This window comes from Candoia aspera, chromosome 6 (genome assembly GCF_035149785.1).
Source record: "Candoia aspera isolate rCanAsp1 chromosome 6, rCanAsp1.hap2, whole genome shotgun sequence".
NCBI lineage: Eukaryota > Metazoa > Chordata > Lepidosauria > Squamata > Boidae > Candoia > Candoia aspera.
This window is the reverse complement of record NC_086158.1, coordinates 39,411,503-39,428,885: the sequence shown is the minus strand read 5'-3', so window position 1 is coordinate 39,428,885 and position 17,383 is coordinate 39,411,503. Positions and strand designations below refer to the sequence as shown.

Below are 17,383 nucleotides of genomic sequence, written 5' to 3'. Positions count from 1 at the left end.
TTGATGAGTAGAAGACATTTTTATTATGATTTAATGAGAAACTTTAAATCTGATCCTGTAGTGTTGCATTAAATGCATTAATCAACATTTAATTCAAAATTTCTCACAACGAAGTTTACTACCAACAAGACAGATTACTTCTCAGATCTCATACAGATTTTAGAGGATGATAAAAATTGGCTTAAAAATGTTGAAAAATTACTTGGATAACAGTTCTGCCATTTTGTTTGTAATGCTAATCTCAGACGATTCAAATGTAATTGGCAGATAGTTTTCGGAGTTTATAGAAAAATCCCTGCTACCATACAACTTGAACGTAATTTAAATCAAGCTTTTTAAAACGTGTGTCCAAAAGATTTTCTCATACACACTGAGGATGCACATCGTTTCTGCCCAGCGTGGGTTGCTGTTCTCCTGCCATTGTACTATATACAACATGTGCATGGTGTATTACTTACGTCTCCTTTTTCTGCATTTCTTATCAGTGTCACATGGGATCAGTCAAAAAAGTATAGTTGGGTAGGTCTGGGGAATACCGCAGCAAAATGATGGAACAAGTGAAAATAAGTGTTAAGTTTGACACTTTATGTTTTGATCCAGGAGAAATCTTTCTTAGTTCTAGTTTCTGTAGATATAAGTAAGATATGTTAGGATTTCTGTCTTTGATGGAAAAGATGTATTGTTCAAATCCACATAAAATACCAGCTTTTACCAACATGTGCTCTAGATATATTGGAACTTCCTTTGGTCCTAGACAGAATGAGTTGTCCAAAGAGCTGGAGACATCTGGCTAGGGAACATAAATATATATTAATATGATATAGAAGACAAGATACAAAATCCAAAACTGATGGTATAGGAAGGAAAGTTCAGCATGAAAGCTTATTTGGTTATTTCATGTAGTTTGCCATTGGAATTTCAATAATGGATGGAGCATTTGAATTCTTCCTTGAATGTTGCACAATTATTGTAGAGTAACATTAAAACAAAAGTACATGAACACCGAAGGGGATATAAAGCAAGTCAACATGGTGTACAACATACAAATTACTCTGAGGTCCCTTGTCACAAAAAAAAAATACTTGGCACTGTTGTACCTAATGTGTTATGAGCAAGGATCCAGATTTGGGAGCAGCAGTGAGTGTTTTGTCTTTTAGAACCCGATACCAATCTGAAAGTGAGTATTCATTTGAAACTGCATATTTTTCTAATGATTTTAACAGCAGTGGAGCTAGGCCAGAATTTAAGCATTTCTGAAAAATTCCATCCTATATGCTTAGCTCTAGCTTCAGGGAAGAGTGCTTCTTTCAAGTTCATTATCTACACAAAAATTGCACAACCAATGATTAGTGTTACAATGGTATCTCAAAAGCTTTAAAGTGAAGTCCAATCTGTAGTAAGTAAATTCTCAGTTGATTTATGCCTTTGCTTTAATACCTGGAGCAAATTGGCTGGTACGATCAACGTGACAGAAGTACTTACATTTTAATAAAACATCCACAGAAACAGTGAAATAAAAATGTGTACCCTGAATAATGAGCGAAAAAGGAAGTAAGTTGATGGAGACTAGTCTTCTGTCAATAGTAAATAGTCAAATTACCAAAATACTTAACTGGTGCTATGCAACACCATGTTATATATATCATAATGTAAGCTGTTGAAAAGAGGTTCCAAAACTGGATCTACCTATCTTTTCAGAGTACTTGGGAGGCTTCCATAGAATTACTTTGGGCATGTTCCCAAATGTAAACCACTTTGTTATGAGAGATACTTGTCTTTATAATGAAATTTTGTTAAATTACTTGTCTAAGCTAGTTTTAATGTCAGCTACAGCTAGTTTATTGCTTTATGTGCCTACCTGTTTAATGAAAAAAAATGCCTATAACATTGCCTAGATTTTTTTTTTTAAATGTGCTGTTTGAAACTTAGTTCTTTCTAATCTACAGCTAATTTATTAAATGTCTAAGATGACAGTAGCCTTCTGGGATACCTTCCATGGTGTTCCCTCCAGGAACCCTTCTAGATTAATTTTGTGTTCATTTGTAGATGTTCTAAATTATGTGGAGAGATTTGAAAGGAAAACATGTGCCTCTCCAGATACTTTCCCAAACACCCTGACCAATAGGAGTAGCACTAATTATCTGGAGGGCAGTGGGTTTCCCTTCTGTGGACTTGGCAGTATAAAAGTCCATGGTAACTAATTACAAGAAAAGCAAATGAAACTGGTAGGTTAATATCTGTGGAAGTTGGGCTGCCTTGAAGGGAAATTTTCTTACTCTTAAACAGGCCCACATTCAGAGTACTTCAATCAAGCACTCCATTTGCATTGATACTGTTTTTAAAAGTTCCTTAACTTTTAGGTTTACATAGAATTCAGTAAGTTAAAATTTTCCTGTGTTAACATTATTATAATGTCAACATTTTCCACATCTTTGTAAAAAGCAGTTTTCAGTCCAAAAAGGTATACTTTAGAAGACTTTCGTATTAATATAATAGTGCTTTTGTACAATGTTTTCACAAAGAACTGCCATTTCTTGCAAACCTGAATCCAACATGCATTATGGCATTGCATTTTAGCATTCAGAAATGGGAATCATTGGCATGAGTAGTCCCTGGTTGAAAACGTAGTCCAGGGATCATTAATTATAGTACTTGTATAATTTTTTCCTATTAATCCTAAAAGATAGCAGGTGTGAGATAAATGGCATGGAGGGCAATTCTCCACAGTGCTGCAGTTCTTTCATGAATGTGTGTGTGCACACATGTGTAAATTATATGTTTCATTTTTAAAATACTACCAGTGGCAAAAGGTGATGTACCTAATTGTAAAGGGAGATCTTGAGTTGGTTATTATTGATAAAATGGTCAGAGCATGGTGGGGATGGATGTGGAAGAATTACAACGGCAGGCTACTGTAGAGTGGGTAGATAAATATATTTAATTTCCTTTGGTTCTTTTTCTAAGGCCCTTCTGTTTTTGTTTCCATTGTCTCTTGCTGCCGTCTCTGCTGCTTTTTCGATATCTGCAAGCTGGCTTAATCAAATTTCATTATATTATCCCTGCTTTTTCTGTATCTAAAGAGACTCATCTTAGGCACGTTGAAAACCGTGTAGTAATTATGAGAAGCCAGCATGAATTTATCAAGAACGATTTTTCCCAGACTAGTCCTGTCTTAATAGATTTTCTTTGTTTAATAGATTTCTATGGCCACCCAATTCATGAGAGCAATTCCAAATGACTTACAATTTGAAGAAATACTGAAGGCAAAGAAGTTAAAATGAAATACTAAACCTTTGGAACATAAAAAACCAGCAGAATAGGAATAACAGAAAAAATAACTTCCTCATAGTTAATGTATAATGAGTTTTCTTTACTGAAATGGGCTAGCATTGTCATGGCTCTTCTAAGATCTACCAGTGTCTGCAACAGTGTGATAGAAATAGTTAAAAAGTAAAGGGGCATCCTATGAAGAGAGATTGAAGGAGCTAGGTATGTTTAGTTTTGCAAAATAATGACTGAGTGCATATATTGACTGAATGTTAAGGGGGGGGGAAATAGAGCAGTTTAACAGTGCATTCAGTTGCTCAGAGAGGTGATGGGCCCCTGTTATTGGACATGTTCAAGCAGAAGTTGATCTCATCTTCTGGGATGCTTTAATCTGCCTGCCTGCACTAAGCAGCTGGTTGAACTCAATGGTCTAAATGGCTTCTTCCAACTTTTGATTGTACTTGCCATTTTGCTTAACATTGATTTCAGAACACACAAGGTTTCTAGTATATTTTGAAATGAAGCCCACACTCTGTCTTGAAAGTTTGGTTGTGCATACATAGGACAATTTGGATTGTTTGATTTGTCATAATAATATGAACAAGTTATTTCTTGGCTACATTTTCTCAGCGTTTTTCATGAATAAACTCTTACTATTTTGGGGAGTAATAAAAGGCAATTGCATTCTTAGGATCATCAAAGATGGTATGGACTATTGGCAATAATGGCTTCAAAATGTCAGAACCGCAGAGCAAGTTTACAAAGCAGCTTACATCAGAATAGGGAATATAAAAACAATCCAAGTCTTCCTGGGCAGCCACTTTAGGATTTTGAGCCAGTAGATAATCTGATTTTTCTAAAGACGTATTAGATTTAAAAAAATCAATGTTTTTGCTACTTGCCTGATTCATCTAGGAAACCTACAACCAGCCAAGACCAGATAGCAATAACTCTCCTGTTGTCACTTTTCAGTTTGCCGTTGAGTCTGGACAGTCCATGTTGCCAGTAATGACAACCAGGCATGGAGAGAACAGGGCATCCTGAAAAATCTCTTAAAGCTTTGGAATACCATGTTTTATGGGCAAGGTGTCACATGTGCATTTTATTTTTTTGTTTTGTTTCTTTTCTATCCCTTTATTATTTTATAAATAACTCAAGGTGGCAAACATACCTAATACTCCTTCCTCCTATTTTCCCCACAACAAAAACCCTGTGAGGTGAGTTGGGCTGAGAGAGAATGACTGGCCCAAGGTCACCCTGCTTTCAGTGAACTCAAATGAGCATTATATAAAGGTAAAGGTTTCCCTTGACGTAAAGTCCAGTCGAATCCGACTCTAGGGGGCGGTGCTCATCTCCGTTTCTAAGCCTTGGAGCCGGCGTTGTCATAGACACTTCCGGGTCATGCGGCCAGCATGACGACTCGGAACACCGTTACCTTCCCGCCGAAGCGGTACCTATTGATCTACTCACATTTGCATGTTTTCGAACTGCTAGGTGAGCAGGAGCTGGGATTAACAACGGGAGCTCACCCCGCTGCGTGGTTTCGAACCGCCGACCTTCCGATCGACAGCTCAGCGGTTTAACCCGCAGCGCCACCATTATATAGTTTTGAGATAAATCCATATATGAGGTTATAATTGCCGATTCTTTGTGCAATGCTTTTTTAATTTCTGTAACAAAACTAAACAAAAACCTTTACCCAGAAAAATAGATCAAAAAGGTTACATTGCAACCTTCCTGAGTATCTACGTTTTCCTAACTATCCTTAATTTAGCAGGAATTGCCATTGAGTTGCTGCATCAGTGAGGTCTAACCTGGGAATCATCTTTGATTCTTGGTACTCAAAATCCTAGCCTAAACACACTGGTGATTAGCCTTCCATGATGAAATTGGAGGACTAGTGATGGAAATAGAATCGGAATCATTGTGGCTTCTAGGCCATTGCAACGATTTGCGTGTGTGTGATTTTCTAGTTCAGAAACCTATTTCCTACTTCTCAGCAGGAGAGAAGTTCTTTTAAAAAAAAACCAGCTACTTTTTATCATAAGATTGATATGGAGAACTATTAACTGAAAACCATCCTTCATAATGATAAATTAGACTTCTGTACCCCATAAATCCACTTTGAGACACCATTAACACAGGAAATAGTTACTGTAAAGAGCCTGATGGAAAGAAAGGGCTATTATGTTTACCTATTCAACTAGAGGAAGCAAGTTAATAGTCGAAGAATAGTCCAGTCTCAGGAGTCAGTGCTCTGTGTCTTTGTTTCCATTTAGAAATTGTCTGACCCTTAGTTGCACAAAGGAAGAATATATGAAATATGGCACATTTCATCCTTTTTTAATCTGAAGCTAAAGGAAATTTAAAGTACTGATAAGCAGACAGTTTTCACAATGGAAGGAATAAAAGAAGAGTACTCCAAAATCTACACAGTTCAGCACTATTCAACTTATTCACAAATTATTTGACGTTTGGGGAGGAGTAAATAATACGATCAGGCTTGCAAACAGTAACAGGTTATTGGGATTTGGAAAGAAGTGGCTTGTGAAGAAATCAATCGAGTATCTCCAGTACATGCACAGGAAACAGAATAGCAAATCGACTTGAACTTAAGTTTAGTAGTATAATACATTTTGGGATCCCATGTTTTTATTTACTAGAATGATGTTGCCTAACCAACGGGATTCTGATGTTCAGTGAAAATTCTGATATATGGCAACAGTCAACAATAAAAATCTTTGCTATGGAATGAATACTTTGAAAAGTCAGTTTTATGTTTTTGTATAATCTATATTAACAAATTTAGAATACTATATCCAGTTTCACTCTTTTTCAAAGAGGATTCTGTTTGTAATTATTTGTCTACTGCCTACTCAGTTCTATGCAGCTTACAATTTCTGAAACAACACATCCATAAAACCACGTTATAGAGCTGGAAAAAATACAGAGATGGGTAACTAAAATTATATTTGGGACAATGAGAATTACATTTTACAATATTTTTACCGTGAAGGAAATGGAAAAACGGAGTGGAACGTCACTGGTTACACCAGTTATCTAGTTCAGAATCCTGTTTCACACAATAGAAACTCGGTAGTCGTTTTGCACACAATTCACAATTTACCGAATTCGGCAGCACACATCATTGGGATAGCTATTAAGATGTGTACAATAGGAGTTTAGACAAATTGATGGAGAATAAACCTAGCCATTCCTATTTGCTACAATGGCTAAGTGAACCCTTATGTTCGGAGCAGCGTGCTACTTTAGACAAGTTACAGAAGGCAACAATGGAAGAATGGTTATTTTTGGACTTCCTGGAAGATATAATAATTTCCCTTGCCAGGACCACCTTTGTGTTTGTTCAGACACTGAACCTGAAGCTGTGACTGATCTGTTACTAACCTTCCCTTTATATTACAGTTGGCATCTCAAGCTCATTGTACCACTTGTCAGCAAATTCTCAGACCAATTCCAGTCAGCAATCATAGATCTGCTCTTGTAAGATCAATCTATAGAAATCAGGATGGTCACAAAACTCCTACCTGTTGCTATTACCATTAAAAGCACAGAGCACATCCCACAATGAGTTAAGACTTGTTCACATTTTGTACCTACTGTTATGAAACTTGTCCATTTTGCCTTCGCTTTTTCTATCAAGCTCTGTATATGAAGTCAGTCTTGCCATGGCAATCCCCTTTAGAAAATGTTAGGCCTTATCCATATATAGTTATGGATTGTTACAACCGTTTCCTTGGTTTCTAGGTTGGTCCTGAAGTTCAAATGTTGACAAGCTATTTCTCTGGTCTTTGTGTGTCAAACAAATTAATAAATAGGATTGATCTCTAGAGCAAACAAGATCTGTTGATCTGATCCAGCAGAGTTCATTATTTACTTCTGTAATCCCAGCACTCATCAGAACAATAATTAATGTGAATATTCATTATCTTTCCAACCAGAATGGTGCTGTTATGCCTACATGTTGCTGCTTTTGTGCCCTGATCCTATCTCCTTGGAACTGAACTTTATTTTCTAAATTAAATGCATAGATATAACAATTTATTTTGAATTACACATTAAATAAACAGATGTTATGTTCTGCAGCAATTTGGATGTCATGAAGGCAAATCAAATAAATAGAAATGTAGGTAGGATCAAATAAGCTGAGTTTTACTGGCATCAAAAAAGAAAAAAAGCAAGATGGTTTCAATACTGCAGAAACTATTCCACAAAACAATGAGTCATTTTTGGCTTGGCCCAAGATACACTTTTCAAGTAGCAGTTGCTTTCAGTTAGCCAAAATTAATTCCAGGCTCCTGCTTTAACCCTGCAGTACTGTTCTTAGATCTATTGCACCCATCAATGTATTGGTCCATTAGAGATATAGATTGGCATGCAACAAAACACACTTGCTTTAAAAGGGATTATGTGATATGGATAACTTGGCATCAAACACACTTTTCATGCTAGAGAGGAACTGACATAACGATCACACTTGCTTTGGCCATTGTCGATGTATATAGGCTGTGCTAATCAGATATGCAGTGACCTGATAGTGGAGTGGTGTTTGTGGACCTTGGATGCGTACCCAGGCTCTGATTTTATATTCATATAAGTGCATTTATAAGTGGGACATACATGGGGTCTTAAGAGGTTAGATACTATCTCAGGCTCGTCTTTTAGCAAGAATCAAAGCCTAAGTTACAAGTTACTCTGTTTTCTTTATAAGTCACTTACTTTTAATGTTCCATCTGTTGATAAAGGACAGGCTTCCTTTGAATAATACTTTTCCTTTGTGGGATTCATACAGTCAAGTGTTCTTTTTAAAATTGTACCCAATTAGATTGACCCAGACTCAAGAGAGACACAAAAGCACTGGACCCTGGACAGGTGGCTTCTTCATATCCTCTTATAAGGGTTAGGGAGATGTTTTATTTTCTAAAGGCAAACATATAAAAGTGATATGTTTTAATTAAGAAACAAAAAAGTGGTAAGAGCCAGTTTGGTCTAGTGGTTAAGGCACCAGACTAGAATCCAGGAGACTTATCTCTGGGGGGATGCTGTTCCAGAGGGAGGGGGCTGCAACAGAGAAGGCACACTTCCTCAGTCCCACAAGTTGACATTTAATAGAGGGGACCTGGAGCACACCCATTCTGCCAGAACATACCAGGCAAACAGAAACTATTGGAGATAAGTGGTCCCTCAGATATCCAGGCCCTGTGCCATGCAGTGCTTTATAGGTAATAACCAGCACCTTGAATTGTACTTGGAAGCTGACTGGCAAACAATGCAGCTCATGTAGCAGTGGTGACATATGGGCCCCCATTACCACTCGCCCCACTGCATTTTGAACCAGCTGTAGCTTCCAGGTGGTCTTCAAGGGCAGCCCTATGTAGAGTGCATTGCAATAATCCTGTTGTGAGGTGTCCAGGGCATGAGTAACTGTCTGAAAAAGCCTCCCAATCAAGGAAAGGGCACAACTAGTGCACCAGGTGAGCCCATGCAAAGGTCCTCCTGGCCACAGCTGCCATCTGCTCTTTGAGAGGTAGCTGCAAGTCCAGAAGGACCCCAAGTTGCACACTAGTCTTGAATGGTCAAAAGCAGAATTGCTAACCCTAACTAATTACTTTTGGCATAATATAGATAGGCTGAAAAGCAACAGCAAAACAGTAGTGATAGTGGTCAGGATTTCACAGTCAGAAGCAGCATCAGTAGCTGCTGCTTCACTGTCAGACTCAGGAGGAAGGTTAGTCTAAAGTGTAGTTCACACTATAACTCACCAAGGAGAGTTGACAGGATGGTGGTGTGATGCTGTTTATCTGTGAGTGAAAGCCTCCAGAATAGTCAGCCTTGAGTGACCATGAGATGAATGGCTTGAGGTCGAGAGAATCACAGAGTTCAGCATCTTAGTCAGAGTCTATATGATATGTCAATATATTATTAAAGTCTGATGAAATGTGGTGGCCAGGTCATTGATTCATCCAGTTTCCATGTTTTCCCATGAAAATTGAAATTGGCTATTCATTTGCATATACTTTTAAATACATAAAATTCAAATGCCAACAAATCCAATAGCTGAATATGCCATACATCTAGGCACTGCTTCTAAAATAATACAGTGCATACTTATGTATGCAAACATTCTTTGCTACTATAATTATGAGGCTTCAAATAAAATCAAGATATAAAAGGGAAAAGCCAACAAGAAACATTTAGGAAGTAAAAGAAACCATCATACGCAGAGAAAAGCAGCAAAAATCTAACCAAGAAAATATAACTAATAATAATAAATCATGCATGCACTATAATTCAAACTGCACTTTATAGTATAAACTTACAAAGAAAAACATTTTTAGACTTCTATATCAGTGAATCTCAATAGAATGGAAATACTTTTGACTAACGGGTGGAATTGTATTATCAAAAACAGACAAGTTACAACTATTCACTTATTTATTCCCAGAACACTCACTGCACCCCAACAGTATTCAATGTGGTAAGACCTAGTTTGCATGCCTGATAAGACCTAGTTTGCATGCTTGAAGGCCACCTTTACCTCATTGAACTTAATATGCTGGTACAAAGATGATTTTAAGATAGCAACATTTTTATCTTCATCCCTTCTTTTCTCCTCCCTCCCCCATTAACTTCCGTAATGAGGACTTCTTGACACTTCATTTGATTGATTGTGTGCCATTAAGACAGTGTCAGCTCTTAGTGACCACAATGATAGATTTTCTCCATGATGATTGGTCCCTGACCTGTTTCCAACAGTCTTGACACTTGACAGCTGGCCTAATAAAGGCATTACTTCTCTGGACACGAGATTTTTAGGTAAAGATACAAGACAAGGGAATTTCAAGTTTAAATATTCATGATAGATATTTGTTATTTGCATTTTATTTTACTGTATTTTGCTATGTATGTTCATATTCATATAACCCAGCAAAAGGACCTTTACTATAACATGCTGGGATTTATATTAAAATAATTTGCTGCATAGCACCTTTTCTGTGTGTTTTTTAAATTTTCTTGAGCTTGGTCATCCCATTTCAAAGCTAACTAAACCAATGACTGCATTTGACTTCTGCACTGTATCAAGAAGTGCTTTCTTTGTCCGTAATTTTCTCCTCACCATCTTTATCAGACTTATTTATTTCTGAAATTTATCCAACCACTAGAACTCTGAGTGGTGAATAAAAATGAAAACATATCCAACCAATTGAAAGAAAAACCAAATCAAGGCCTAGGAATGTCTCCTTTAGTCACTTTTGGTTTCTTTACATCATTGTTTTTTAGAGATTAGAACTTGCAAATGTCAACAGAGCAAGTTTCACTATTGTGAGTTCATCAGCAAATTTAATTGTTTATTGAATAGCCCTTTGTGTTGGAGATCCTGGCAAATCCAGCATGCCTCATTAGCATATGGATGGTTGCTATAGGTTGCAAACTCTCTGTGCTTCTGAGGAAGCTGTTTGTTGCCACTCCCACTTCCTTTCTCTCTCTTCCTCCTTCTTCACCTGGAGTGAAGCACATGGTTGTGTGCTGCTCTCCTCCATCTCTGGGCGCCACGTGGTGGGCCTGGAATTCCCCTTTCTACATGCAGCACTTAGCAGCTGTAGGGCTGAGAGATCACCAAGTATAGGTAAAGAACAGAAGAAACTTCATTTTACCACCAAAGTTGAATGTAACTGGACTGAATAAAGTCAGTAATACTCTTTTTTACTTTACTTTGAACTTACTATATCTAAGCATGTAATTCTTTATGCTTGGGAGGGCTGAGTGTATAAAATCAATAACCTGTGTTTCTCTGACATGCCCATTAAAGCCATTTTAAATATTCTTTTTCTGTGCACAGCTCCTCCACTGTGTTAAGCTCTGCTCCATTAGGTGGTTCTAGCAGGCCACTAATGGCTTCACTTTGCTCATTGAGACAATACAAAGGTCACTTGCCTTGTTGGGAAAAAAAAATAGCTGTGCGTTGTTGACTGCAGCATCTCCAAAGAATGAAGCAGGAGAGACCTTCCTCTGATACCAAGGTATTTAAAGATATTTGGGAAACAGAACTTATTTTGGCATTTACCCCACATAATACATTGTTCTGTGGGGAAGCTGGCGAACTTTTCTTGCTTTAATGTTTCAGTAAAATTCTCCTATAAAGATGTAACTATTGGCTTTTCTATTAAAGAATGAAAAGGGGAAGAAATATTTGCTTCTCCAGTTAGAGTCCAATCCAGGAAGTTGATGTTCTGAAAGTTATCACAGAGTTGGAAGGGGCCATTTAGGCCATCTCTCTGTTTAGTGTAAGAATTCAAATTATATTAGTCTCAAAAGATAGTTGTTCACATCTCTGAGTCATTAGTCTGCTGTCAAAGTGCGCTTACAGTTTGGAATTTTTCCCTAACATTTAACCCCCCTGTAATTTAAACTCATTATTCTGTGTGCTGCACACCAGGTGATACGAAACAGACCTTGATCTACAATGTGTATCTCTTCAGATATTTGAAGAATATTTATATTTCCTTCCCCACTTTCTCAAGGCTAAACACACACAGTTTCCTCAATCTCTCTTCATACCATTTAGTTTCTAGTTTCTTGATCATTCCTGTTGCCCTGCTTTGCATCTTTTCCAGTTTGCCTCAATTTTTCTAAAACTGGAATTCCAGAACCAGGGATGGGACCCCATCAGTGTATACTAGAATAGGCAGAAATGCAAAATCATATTTCTGTGAGCACACTGGTAGAACACAATACATCTGGCAAACGGGCATAAAGTATTTAGGATGTTAGGCAATACATGTGCCATTTTCCCTGTTAACTCTGTTTCTCTTTCTTGACTATTAATACAGATTTTCTTTGGGAGGAAATCCAGACCAGAAGAGAAATCTTTCATGCTATTTGTACATTGTAGTCAACTTAGTTTTCTTCTAATATGTGGGACTACAACTTCCACAATTCTCATAAATGATGGGCCAGGTGGTCATGGATAATAGAAACTGTAGCTCCACATAACCACAGGGTATAAGATCGGAGAAGACTGTATATAATTTTTCATCATAAACAATGTTATTCATTGCCTGCCTCTCAGTATTCCATTGAAATTGCTTGAAATAATATTTCTTGGCTATATACAAGTCTATTGAAGGATATCTTGGAAAAGTTTTGGTACCACTTGTTCCCTGAACAGTGAATGAGGTCATTCAATTAGCAAACATCCCACCCTGCCCTCCACCTTTTATATTAGATTTGCCTCCATTGTGTAATTCATTTACATGTGCGTACACATATGAGCAGTCACAAAATATAATACAGAGCTGAAAGATTTATGAGGGGGCTTGAACTGGTCAACTGTAATGAGTTGAGGAAATATACTAGTCAGAGGCCAAACAATAAATCAACAGGGTCTTGGATCAGAAAACAGGCTTTTAGCAGGGAAGCTGGACATAAAGAGGGCATTCTGTGTAAATACTAATTGCCAAGTGGGATTCTAAGTACTTGAGCTTCAGAATAGTCTGGGTGAAGGTATCTCTGGAAATTTCATAGTGCCAGGTGATCCATTCTGTATGTTTCCAGACCATATATGACTCCTTTGTCTGAAGGAAGGGCAATGCCAATGGGTACAGTTGCTGATCTAGAGGGAGACCCCAAAAAGTTAAAGCTTTGGTTGCCTACTTCCACTACAATTTGCAATCCAAATTTGGGGTCGGCTGGAATCTAACCTAGCCATACAAGATGTGTCACTTCCATTTTTTATATAACTTTATTAAAAATTTTATGAAGAAAGATAAAAACTAACATCAACTAATATAAAGAAAGAAAGAAGAAAAGAAAGGAAAGGAAAAAAAGAGAACAAAGCCAAAAGGACAGAAAAGGAAAAAAAGAAAGTATAAAGAAGTAACTTTCAATTTTATTTACAGCAGTTATAAGTATAAATATAAAATTACCTCCTACTCTATGATTAATAGAGTAATCATGATTTTCATTTTTTTCTATAATCTATTTTTTTAAAATCATCAAAATTGTAAGTCATAAGTTCATCTTTTTCTGTTTCACACAAAAAGTCTATAAAGGGTTTCCAATCAGCCATAAACTTAGATAATGTCTTTTCTCTAATTAAATATGTCAATTTGGCTATCTCTGCAAGTTCCATCATCTTCACATCCATTCCTCCATTCTGGGTAATGTCAGATCTTTCCACCTCTGTGTATGTAATAATCTTGCAGCAGTTACCATGTATAAAAATAAAGTCTCACAACTTTTTCTCCAATTGTTTATCATTCAGTCCCAAAAGAAAAGTGTCTGGTTTCAACTGTATATTAATCTTTAAATTTTTTCTGAATTAGTGTATGTATTTGAATCCAAAACTTTCTGGCTTTTTTACACATCCACCAAGCATGATAAAAATCCATTCTTGTTCACATTTCCAACATAAATTTGAAGTACCTTTATACATTCTAGACAGTTTCTCTGGTGACATACCAACAATACATTGTTTTATAAAAATTCCCTTTAAGAAATTTACATAGTGTAAATTTCAGTCCTTTCAACCACATATTTTCCCATTGTTCCATCTGAATATTATAATCAAAGTTTTAGACCACTTTATCATACATTCCTTCACTTGTTCTTCTGTCTCAAATTTCAATACAGGTTTATATATTTTAGCAATAACATGCTCATCATTTGTACACAATTCTATTTCAAACTCAGTCTTACACTGCTCAAAACCAAAAAATCTTTTATCTACCTTAAATCTTTCTGATAATTATACATACATAAACCACTGACAAGTGTATCCTTCTGCCACCAAACTCTTCTCTTGATTTTATTTTACATTTCCCTTGACAAAAATTCTAAGTCACCGTAAGTTAGTAATTTGTGTTTACTTATCATTTCTCTTCTATAATATGATATAATGATATAATAATATAAGATTTCTCACTTCCCAAGGAATAAGCTCAGGATTGAGTGTGTGAACATTCTGTGGGGCTAGAGATGCCCAGGAAGAATTCATGAGAACATTCCAAAGAGGCAATCCCTGAATATTTAGCAAGCTGCATTTTAAAAGCGTCCTCATAAAGATAGGTTTGTGCAAACACTATTTTCTGTTGTCACAAAAACTTTGGGGGGGGGAGTTCCAAAAAGTCAAGATGGAGCCATGACCATTTGATAAAAGTCATGCCCCTTTTTTACATGCATCACATGTGCAATTCATGCAAAAAAAAAAAAGACAGGGTTTTGGTCACACAGTTGCAGCCACTGTCTTGACTTTTTGGACCCTTTTGCAGATGCACCCGTTTGGGTAGAGCTGCTGGATTATAGACTATATTCATACAACATGTTATGCTAAAAAAAAAATGAATAAGTACACACAACACCATTTGACTCAACTCTGCACATAGCTTTTTAACCAAGCTCTATGGCTTTAGTATGTGGTGAAAATTCAAATTGGCTACCCTTTATTGGAACCAGAGACTTGTAACCACTTGATAACATGCTCATTTAATCTCATGTGAACCTAGTTACAGATCTGATTTATGCATCACACTAAGTCTTAATGTAATTTTGTTTGATTTTGGCTTAATGTGTTTTTTGTGAACAGCCACTGTGATCTGTAAACCACAATTTATGGTTTAGTATATTCCACAAACCCAAATCAGTTGTGATGTCATAAACTATTATTATACAAGTTAAAATTATGTATTATCCCAGTCAAAGGTTAAAAAGGATTTAAAAAGAGCTCTTGCCAGAAACAGAAATTTAAACTTTAAAAAGAATGTGCCACAACAATACAGTCAGAACAGCCTTTATACACTGTCAGTATGCATTCAGCCTGTGTCTAGAGGTAACTGGTAATAATTCATAGTAGTGCCAGATAGACATTTTCTCAATTTTTCCCTAGCTGTTCTATTTTGGTAATGTTAAAAGGGATTTCGTTTAAAAATATTTTCAAAGGAGAATAAATTTCAATCAAATTCCTATGAGTGGTGTTCTTGTATTTACTCAGTGAGGAGGTGATCAAGGAGTGTGCATGAATGTCCTGTCTTTCACTGAACAGTCATTGTTGAATAACTCCTTTTCCTGAAGAAATTTAGAGGAATTATCACCACTATCACTCCATTGTGATGCCATTGAAATGGGCTTTAATTAAAACCTGAAAGTTAAGCTCAGTTCGCTCTCATTGATTACTACCTTCCATAAAACTGTAAGTGGTTTTTGGAAAAAGGTGCAAATGTCCTTGAAGAGTTTATAGTGTTCTAGATTAGCTCTCTTCAGAACAGCCCTCAGAAGAAAATTGTTCTTCTGCCAGGCTCTTGCTAATTATCAAGAATACAGTAGTCTCTTTCTACAGTCAGGAAAGGGGAAATTTGAAACAGTATCTCTCATGAAGAAACTCTGCTGCCTTCCTTAACAAGCCCCCATCTTGAATCCTTGAAACAAAATTTCTTCGGGTTTGCAATTCTTGGTAGGAACCCTCCGCACTCTGTGAACCCATCAAAGTATATCTACATTTCCCCCACCATATCTGCATATTTATTTTCCCACAGCAGCATTGCTTATGCTCCCATTGTGTGAGAAGCAAGAGAACCACTTTTCATCAATTTATTATCCTGCCAAGTTTTCATCACCTTTGTTTGATAACTAGTTTCCTGCTGACGTCAGTTTAATAGCTCAGGGGGGTTTCCAGAGAAGTAAAGGCAAGCCTCTACTCAAGCCTACTTGTAGAAATGCCTGAACACCACAAAGACCAGAATTTGGTGGGTGAGTTATTGCATAGACAGCAGAAGCAGCTGTGATGCCATTATCAGTGGCATGCAAAGCCTTGGGGACCTGCATTATGAATCCATAACTTGGCAAAATCAGACCATCCTCATGTTAAAACAACCCACAATAATAATTAATAAAAGTTATAACCCTGTGTTGCTATCTTTTGAAGATCTGGATTCCTTCAGTTTTGGCTCTGTGTCACTGTGAGCTTGCTTCAGGCTGTAGAATGTCTTATATACTTTAATGCACAGTTCATTAATGTTTAGAAATGTAAACGTTTGTATGTAATACTGTGAATGATTACTTGATGGTTTCTGTAGATTAATTAGCATAGGAAACAGATAATCCAGCTCCAAGATCCATCCGGTTGTATCAGTACATTAGCCTCCTTCTGTATAGAAGACAGTCCTGGCCAAATTTTCTAATGGGTGCTCACTTACTAAGAGAATGCTGATCTAGCAGACACACCTCACCATCTGCCTAGTCACAAATGTTCCTTTGTTAGGGGATTATCCTAAGTTTCTAACAGAAAACAACAACCTAACAGATGTTGTATTGGTTTGAAGAAAAACTGTTTTTTAAAACATTTCAATCTAGGCAGATGGTGCTTTACAGTCAGACCACTAAGTTATGCAGACTTCTGGCCTCTTCGAAGATGTAGCATGGCAAAAACCACTAAGCTTAGAACCTAAGTTTTCTTTGAATTATTAGAATTGCAATTGTGATTACAGTATTACCTGCCTTGGTTGCTCACACTCCCAGCTTCACTGAACCTCTTAGGTCATAAAAGCTTGAGGTATATCTTACCTGAAGCTCACCCAAGGCAAAACTCATGATGGCTGAGAACTCTCAGATGTCTTGTTCCAGGTCACACACATTCTGGCCTGACCTTTGCAAGGCCTTGTTTCTAAGAAAAAATGCTGGGCAGTTTTTTTCCTACTGCTATAATATTTTCTGTCACCAAAGGTTAGAGATTAAAACTTCAGAATTTGCAAAGAAGTAGTAAGCCCTGCTATTAGATAGAAATAGCCTTCCCCAACCTGTTGCCTTCCAGATGGAACTTCAAAGGTACTGGAGAAGTTTAAGTGTTATACACTCAATATAGCTGCAGGTACCAGGATGGAGAAGACTGGACTGGATTTGAAATTTGATTTAATAGGATCAGTAATAAGGAAGGAGAATGGAAGGACTAGAAAAAGCTTTTTATTGATGTCAGGATCCAGAGAAGCCTTCCTGGATCTAGTATTATATCAGTTTGCTCTTCAGTTCTGATTTCCACTTTCAATTTTTGGTTCCTCTCCAATAGGTCTCTCTGGCTTAGTCCTGATAGAGGTTTGCCAAAATT

General features: G+C 36.9%; 1 long non-coding RNA gene across 1 annotated transcript in view; it reads left to right on the top strand.

The window, feature by feature from the left end:
- The first annotated feature begins 11,266 nt into the window (after positions 1-11,266).
- The window catches only part of LOC134499455 (uncharacterized), a 36,754-nt gene continuing 30,637 nt past the window's right edge, over positions 11,267-17,383 (top strand). The window contains exons 1-2 of the long non-coding RNA XR_010068147.1: positions 11,267-11,309; positions 14,221-14,355. This is a non-coding gene — a long non-coding RNA (uncharacterized LOC134499455). The remainder of the gene's footprint in view (positions 11,310-14,220; positions 14,356-17,383) is intronic.